Source organism: Delphinapterus leucas, chromosome 6 (genome assembly GCF_059928025.1).
Source record: "Delphinapterus leucas isolate spDelLeu-1000000601 "Yukka" chromosome 6, BTC_Dleu_Yukka2, whole genome shotgun sequence".
Classification (NCBI taxonomy): Eukaryota; Metazoa; Chordata; class Mammalia; order Artiodactyla; family Monodontidae; genus Delphinapterus; species Delphinapterus leucas.
The window spans coordinates 45,002,542-45,011,085 of NC_143134.1; the positions used below are offsets into that span (position 1 = coordinate 45,002,542).

The 8,544-nt window shown below is 46.3% G+C and overlaps 1 non-coding gene across 1 annotated transcript; it reads left to right on the forward strand.

Moving 5' to 3' along the window:
* Positions 1-8,162: 8,162 nt before the first annotated feature.
* Positions 8,163-8,331, forward strand: LOC115803863 (U1 spliceosomal RNA). The gene has a single exon (XR_004024656.1). It is a non-coding gene; the product is annotated as a U1 spliceosomal RNA (small nuclear RNA).
* The last annotated feature ends 213 nt before the right edge of the window (positions 8,332-8,544 follow it).

Below are 8,544 nucleotides of genomic sequence, written 5' to 3' on the forward strand. Positions count from 1 at the left end.
TTAGCTATTAACAACCTACATCTTTTGTAAATTGCCTTCAAAAGCCATTAATGTGTTCATTCATTTATTCAAAACACTGTTGGGCATCCACCATCCTAGTATGAGGACTACAAAGATTACTCGTCCCAGCAGCCCCCCCGGCAGACAGATGAATCAGATTGTGTCAGTAGATATGTGAAGGTCTGAGCCAGATGTTGGGGAAACAGTGGAACCCAGTGATTAATTCTGACACTGGAGTTCTGATAACCTTCACAGATCAGGCAATACCTCGCTAAGCCTAGAATACAAGATCGAGTCCCTTAATCCTTACAGTGTCAGGGGCTTGTTAGAAAGGCAGAATCTCAGGTTCCACGTTGGAACTACCGAGTCAGAACCTGTGCTTTAACAAGATCTCCAACGGCTCTTTTTGTACATTACTGTTTGAGAAGCACTGCCTTCAAATGAGCACACTGTCTGACAAGAAAGTATACAGAAACAAAATGCAGTTCTGTGTGATGTCTTGGCCAAAGGCTGACCTAGCAGCCTCCAGGCCAGGCCAGTCAGACAGGATAGGAAGGGAAGATGGGCAGAGGCAACGAGTGTCTTCTTTCCTCTCCTCACCCTCACCCAGCAATGACTGATTCAGCAGGTAAGGCTACAGGCATGTCATCTGGTAGCAGGGACAGGTAATGAGGCCATACCTGTGGTCCTTCCTGCCTAGATGTCTGCCATGACTGGGTAGGCATAATGGGTTTGACTGGAAGGAAGGGAAAGAGTAGGGTTTGGAGGGGAAGGGGGTACTTCCTGTTACCCTCCCAGAGATACCATCTCTGCTCTGGACCAGACAAATGGCCAGCCACAGAGCCACAGAGCCCAGGGTTCAGGGCTCAGGGCTCAGGAACTTTTAGCTTCTTCCTCTTGATCCTCAACATTTGTTGAGGGAGGAGGTACAGGGAGGGTTCATGGCAGCCCGACCCACTGGGAAGGAAAGAAGTTCAGGGCGAGTGCACCTCGACGCTGAGCAGGTGGCCCAGTTTTGCAATCTTTTTCCCTCCACAGGTCATGCGCTTGTCTGGGTGTAGCCCTGGGCACTGGTGGGGCGAGCTCTGTGGGCTACAGTGAGACTGAGGGTAGGCTGGGCCTTTGCTAGGGGCCCTGGTGAGGACCCAGGGGAAGGCTTTTCCCACAGACTAGGCTGTGATGGGTGGAGGGCGACTAGCCCAGGGTGGGGGTAACTAAGGGGAAGGAAACCGAAAACCACAACATAAATAACCACAATGAAGGGGAGCAGAATATGCGACCCCCAAATAAATGCTTTGATAAATTGATTATTTTGAGGTGTAAGCACTTGAAAAATAGCAAATGTAGGGAGAGGCTTTCTCTGAACTCTCCTTATCTGCCTAAGGATAGATCTTCCAGAAGAACTCATTTGTCATAGAGTCCCTCCCCGGTGGTATCATCAACTAGGGAAGAGAGGAGACTAGAAGTTGATAGCACACCCAGAAGATAAACTTTGTCGTGAACTACCATATCTTCAATCTAAGGGCCCATTCATCTATCCTTAAAATCATTTCCTCTCACCTGAGAGTCCTACATTCCCTGCCGAACCCCCACCCCTTCCCTATTAAGATGGTATTTAATCCTGAATTCTAAGCCACCTCAGGGCATTCGTTATTCACTTCCCCCTGGGTATCTCCAATGAGGTATACAGGTTAATCAACTTCTGTTTGTTTTTCTCTTGTTAATCTGTCTTTTATTACAGGGGTCTCAGCTAAGAACTCAGAAGGGTAGAGAAAACATTATTTTTTCTCCCCTACAACAGCAAAACAAAACAAAACAGCAAAATACCAACACCAGCACTGCCCCTGCCCTTAGGAGGTCTTATGTGTGATGCATCTCCCAGTAGGGGGTGCCTCTCTGCACCCTCCAGGGGCCAGAAGAGATGAGGTGAGCACCCAGTGCCTGAATACACCAGGATGAAGACTTCTTGCTATTCTACCTAGATATTCCAAAGGTAAGTCAGGCAGCAGTAGACAGAGATGGGATAGAGAGGTGGCATTTGAAGCAGAGGGAAGGGCCCACAGAAAGGCACAGAAAGGCCCAAAGGCAAGACACACTCACCTGGGTGGGAAGAGGGATCAACTTACATATCTCCATCCAGTTTTGATGAAGCTGGCCCTATTGTGTTTTCTACTCTCCAAGGACACCATTCATACCCTGTGCCTGTCACTGTTGGAAGAGTCCCTGTTTGTTCCCCAAGGACAGGACTACTTGTGACTCACTTTGTTTCCCAGCAGCCCACTACACGTGGCCCAACCTAACCCTGACTGTAAGACTAAGAGCTCCCCATAGCTCCACGGTAGGTGCTCAGGACACCTGGATCTGTTGTAGCAACCCTGCTCCTGCAGGCAACCTCCTCAGAAGGGTACCTGCCTCACCACCTCCTACTCTTTTCTGAAGAAAGGGTTAACTTTAGAGAGTTGTTTGCTGAGGTTCCTGACAGGAACCAGGCCAAGGCCTATCTGGGGGTGGATTCCTTGGCTGGGACTTGCCAGGGTCAGTCTGGTTTGTTTCTGATAACGTGAACAGAGGATGATGTATGTGTGCTCTAAAAAAACCAAATAAAATTCTGGCTGCAAAAGTAATTCATGCTCATTGTAAAAAAATTGGAAAATATAAATGAAAAAATAGATACCACCTTTAATCCCACCACCTAAAGGCAACCTCTTTATACATTTTGGTGAATTCCTTCCAAGTTTTTTTTTTTCCCCCTATGCATATCTGTGTACATATTTAACATAGCTGAGATCATACTGACTATGAGTTTCATGCCTTCCTTTTTCACTTGGCAGTACACTATAAGCTCTTACTCATTTGCTGTAATCGTCATTAATATTCCATCCTACCCGTATATAATTTAGTTAGCTATGTCCCTGTAGTGGTTACAGATTTATATCACACTTCGACTGGGAATATGCAGAAAAACTGTGATTTCTATATTCTTCGTCTCTAGCTGATCTAGTCTCCTGCACAACTTCCTACCTCCTTAATAGGGAAAATTAACAGTGGGTCTAACTAAAGAATAATCTGAAGAAATAATTTGAATAGCCTGCCTTTAAGGGTTTTATCTTTCTATGTGATCCCATTTTGCATGTCAGAAACCTCAGTCTTCCTCTTTGCATCTTTTCTGTAACAAATTCTAACCCCTGCTCCTCCTGCCTTCTCATGGATACGGAATCGGCCAGGGTCTCAGCAGAAAACAGATGGCTTACTCAACGCAGTCACTGAAGAGTTTCATAATGGGACTACCTACAAAGATGCCAGCAAGCCTAGGGTAACACGTAAGAAATGGCGAAGCACTCAGGACCAGAAATGTGTGAGGGCGTTACCACCCCTAGTCCTAGGAGCAACAGCAAAAGCTGCAGCTGTGTGAGCGAGACCGTCGCACAGGGATTTAGGAGGAGGGATGCAGCCATGGCCTCCCCCGTGGTCTGGCTGAGAGGGAACTAGGGGAGAAATGACTCTGACATCTCTCTCCACCTGCCCTCTATCTCTTTTCAGGGCCTCTCATTGGCCCAACTGAATGGGAAGGCAGGGGAACAAGTATTCTGCAGAGGTCAACCTCCCCGTATACAGGGAGAGTGGAAGACGGTGGACAAAGGATTTGAAGGGGCAAGTGAAGAATAACTAGCCCACGTGATTTGTGCTGAGGAGGAAAAAACCAAAAGAAACAGGCACATTAATACTTTTCAAATCCTATCTATTATTGGACTTCCAAGTTGCTTCTTATTTTCACTTTTATAAATAATGTTTTTTCAAATGGGGACATCTCTCAAACTCTAAATTTTCTACTGAAGTTAATATATAATGAGAAGAGGTGCAGGGTCTCCCAGAGTCCAATTGTATTAGTTAAATCTCTCTCTCTTTTCTTTTTTGCCGTGCCGTTCAGCTTGTGGGATCTGAGTTCCCCGACTAGGGGTTGATCCCGGGCCCTGGGCAGTGAGAGCACAGAGTCCTAACCACTGGACTGCCAGGGATTCCCAAGTTAAGTCTCTTTTGTTTATAAGTTACAAAAACACACCAGAGCTAGATTAAACTGAAAAAAAAAAAAAGAGGGAGACATTAATTATCAGGATTATTAGGGTACTAGAGAGTCTCCCAAGGCCCAGTGGACTTCAGGAGTATAGGAACAGCAGCTGCAAGGAGCGGCTGCTCCCCCTAGGGCTGAGGCAGCCCACACCGCCATGGCTAAGACCCAGACCTTGTAGGAGAGGGTGTAGCTGTGGTTCACAGGATGATAGAGAAGTCACTATGGTACTGCACTGGCAGAACAGAATATGCTGGAAATCCACCCTCTAGAGTGCTTGGGATGTATTTACTGGGGTCTCTCTTTTACAAAACCACCTGTAGCAGTAGTGCGAGGGGAAGCTGGGGCGTTTGGATGATGCTGGCCACTGTGCACTGTAGGAGTTGGATGCTAAAGAAGCCATCTGTCCTGCAGGAAGCTGATGCAGGACAAGTCACTTGTATCGCAGGAGCTGGATACTGGAGAAGCTGTCCAGGCTGTAGGAGCCTGGTGCTGCCTGCCACAGGGGCCTGCTGAGCAGAGCACACCGGAATCCGGAAGGAAAATCCCTCCTACAATGTCTCTCCAGTGCCCTCTACTGACAAAGCTTAACATCTGTCAGCTCGCAAAGGAAAAATTTTGAGATGATCCACTAAATTTCTGCAGGGCAGACAATGAAGATTGAATTTGAAGCTGAGAGGCAATAGATTGAGAACTAGCACAATCCCAACTCCATATGCCCATAGGAGGGACGATGACTGATCCAGCTGGTGCCACCCCTGAATTGGTCAGTCACCTGTGCTGAGAATGGAACTGCATTCATAAAAAGAGAAGCAGTGAGCATGGACAGGCAGGTGCAAGAAAGCCAGCTGGTCACCAAGCAACCTTTGGGCTCTCCAGGGGAGAGAAACAAGCATCTTAGTCATTAGAGAAATTGTCTGTCCTGTAGATCAAGGACATTTCATCAAGCTTCACCATGGTTTGAAAAAATACTCCTCAAGACTACCCATTTTCTTTTATTCAAACATGCAGCTCACCAAGAAACCTTCTGATGTTTCCTCCCATCTACACAAAACCAGTTGAGGGACAGATTTTGGGCAGTGGCTACGTATTCTGATGTTTGAAAAGGGATATCATCCACCATAATCTAATAAATCAGCCTTTGATGTTATCAGCCATGGGTGTTATTAGTGAAAGTCTGTCACCAAGAATTTGCTCTTATGTGGTGCAGTAAGAAGTAAGGTTCTGACCCTGAGGAGCTGAGAACCAGGTTTTGGACTCGAGGGACTCAGTCAGGGTGTTCTCCTGAAGGACCTGCAGCCTACATCCTACACAATATCGCTGCTAGCACATTCCCCAAGGAAGAACCCTGAAGAACACATAATTGGACATGGATATATCGAATTCTATAAATGTCCAACCAACAACCAACCTTCCTTCCTCCCTTCCTTCCTTCATAAATAAACAGCATATTTACTACTGAGCCAGCACTTTTTAAAAAAAATTAATTAATTAATTAATATTTTATTTTTGGCTGCATTGGGTCTTTGTTGCTGCGTGTGGGCTTTCTCTAGTTGTGGCGAGCGGGGGCTACTCTTCGTTGTGGTGTGCAGGCTTCTCATTGCGATGGCTTCTCTTGTTGTGGAGCACAGGCTCTAGGCACACGGGCTTCAGTAGTTGTGGTGTGTGGGCTCAGTAGTTGTGGCTCATGGGCTCTAGAGCACAGGCTCAGTAGCTGCGGCGCACAGGCTTAGTTGCTACATGGCATGTGGGATCTTCCTGGACCAGGGCTCGAACCCGTGTCCCCTGCATTGGTAGGCGGATTCTTAACCACTGTACCACCAGGGAAGTCCAACAACCATTCTTTAGTTGCTGGACTTTTGGGCTGTTTCCAGCCTTTCACTAATTTATGTAACACAGAGATGAATGTCTTTGTGTTTAGTGTTCTTTTTGCTGTTGTTTTGTATTTCAAGTGATTCCTTTAGGATATATGATCAGATTTGGAAATAAATTGGTGTCAAATCGCATCCTCCACTTTTTTGGGGGGAAGAGCATGAAAATTTTATAGACATTTGAGACCTACTTACTGCCCAATAACTTCAGAAATGTACCAATTACAGTCCCACTAGAGGCCATTTCAGGACATCCTGACTTGGAGTATTACAGTTTGAAATGTGTGCATGCATGTGTGCGCATACCTAGGAAATCTTGCTTTCTTTACACTTCTTTAGTCAATATTGGGGTTGGACGTTCATCCCACACCTGTTATCTCTTGTCCTCTTTTGAGAGTATTCTGTTCAAGTCCTTCACAGTTGAGAAGTATTTTATTTCAATCTCTGGGGAATTTCATGTCCCAGATTCTCTGTTCTGCCCTCTTTTGGTTGCAGAGGGGCTCTTTTCCCACCTGTAAATCCTTTGGAAATTCCCTTCTGAAGTCAAGTTCCTTTGGCATAGGAGGACAGGCTTGGGTGGCTAAGAGCTTCCATGGGGCTGGAAACAAGTGTATGGAAGTCTGAAGCCTGCAGAGCCAGTTGAACTTTCATCCCTGGTTGGAGAGCTTTCAAACGGAAGGAACTCGTCTCTACATAATTTTCTTTTCACTTTCCATTTTTAAACACCCCAGAGGGGCCCTGGGTGATTTCCTTCTCCTTATTTAACTCAAATTGAATCTCTGAATAAACTATGTCCCTCTTAGGAGCCTAAGACACATATTTAGAGGAAATGTGTCATTTAAAGTGCTTTTTTTTTGAAGTCATGTGAGAAATTATCAGAGTAAGAATCTCCTCACCACCCTCTGTGCTCTGTGCCTTCTTTAGCTCAGAGCCAGGAGAAAAACTTTCTCCTCTTCCTCCCCCCGCCGTCCTTTTCCCTTCTGAGTCTGACACAGAAGAAACCTGCACACAGGTGGTAAGTGGCAAGCATAGGGCAGTTGCATGTGTTGAAGTAAGTGTGGCATGTGCGGGAGTGTGAGAGATGATAAAACGCATTCATGTGGGGAGTGAGGCTGAGCAATGATAATCAAGGGAGCTCTGGGGAGAAGGGGCCATTTGTGGTCACCTTAAATGATGAACAGGATTTTGAAATACAGTAAAGGAGTCAGCTAAGTTTCTATCAGTTTCTACTCTGGCCTCACTGGTAGGTAGAGAATCCTGGTTCTCTGTGTTGATGCCAGAGACAGTTATCCATCCATCCACCATCCATCCTTTCATCTAACCATCCATCTACCCATGCACACATGCATACATCATCTGACATTTTATTCATTCATTTGTTCATTCTTCCAATGTTCCCTCCATCTTTCCATCCATTCTTATGTTATCTCCAGGCCCTACTCTCTGCAGCACGCTAAAGGCAAAAATATTTTTTTTTGTCTTTTTAAAAAATAACTATTTATTTATGTATTTTTGGCTGCGTTGGGTCTTCGTTGTTGCGCGCGTGCTTTCTCTAGTTGCAGCGAGCGGGGGCTACTCTTCGTTGCAGTGCGCGGGCTTCTTATTGCAGTGGCTTCCCTTGTTGTGGAGCACGAGCTCTAGGCATGTGGGCTTCAGTAGCTGTGGCTCACGGGCTCTAGAGCACAGGCTCAGTGGTTGTGAGGCATGGGCTTTGTTGCTCCGTGGCATGTGGGATCTTCCCGGACCAGGATTCAAACCCATGTCCCCTGCCTTGGCAGGCGGATTCTATTTTTTTTTTTTTTGCGGTACACGGGCCTCTCACTGTTGTGGCCTCTCCCGTTGCGGAGCACAGGCTCCGGACGCGCAGGCTCAGCGGCCATGGCTCACGGGCCCAGCCGCTCCGCGGCATGTGGGATCTTCCTGGACCGGGTCATGAACCCGCGTCCCCTGCATCAGCAGGTGGACTCTCAACCACTGCGCCATCAGGGAAGCCCGGCAGGCGGATTCTTAACCACTACGCCACCAAGGAAGTCCCGGCAAAATATTAATAGGAGTTTAGCTTTCAAGGAGAACATAGTCTAGTGTTAGGCTGGACAACTTAAAAATAGGTCATAATACTGTGCAGTAAGTCCACCCTATAGGAGTTTGTTTTAAATACGCCTCTGTGAATGCCCCTTTTCCCCCAGAAGCCTTACCTGACCACTCAATCTAAAATAGGTTATTGTATACTTACCTGGCAGGGGAAATACCACGATCAAGAAGGTGGTATTTCCCAGGGCGACGCTCCTCCGTTGCACTCCGAGTGTGCCGACCCTTGCGATTTCCTAAAATGTGTGAAAGAAACTCAGTTGCATAATTTGTGGTTGTGCGGGACTGCGTTTGTGCTCTCCCCTTTAAAAAAAAATAGGAAAAATATAAAATAGGTTCTTGTTACTATTCTTTTTCATGATATTCTTTTTCTTTTCCTTTAGAGTGTTTATCACAATTTGTTAATATAATAGTATGTTTATTTGCTTAATTTCCGTGTCCCCAGTGGGGGTAGGTTCTATGTCTGCTTTGCTTACACTGAATACTCAACCCCTGGTCCCGGCTGGCACACAGCAGGCC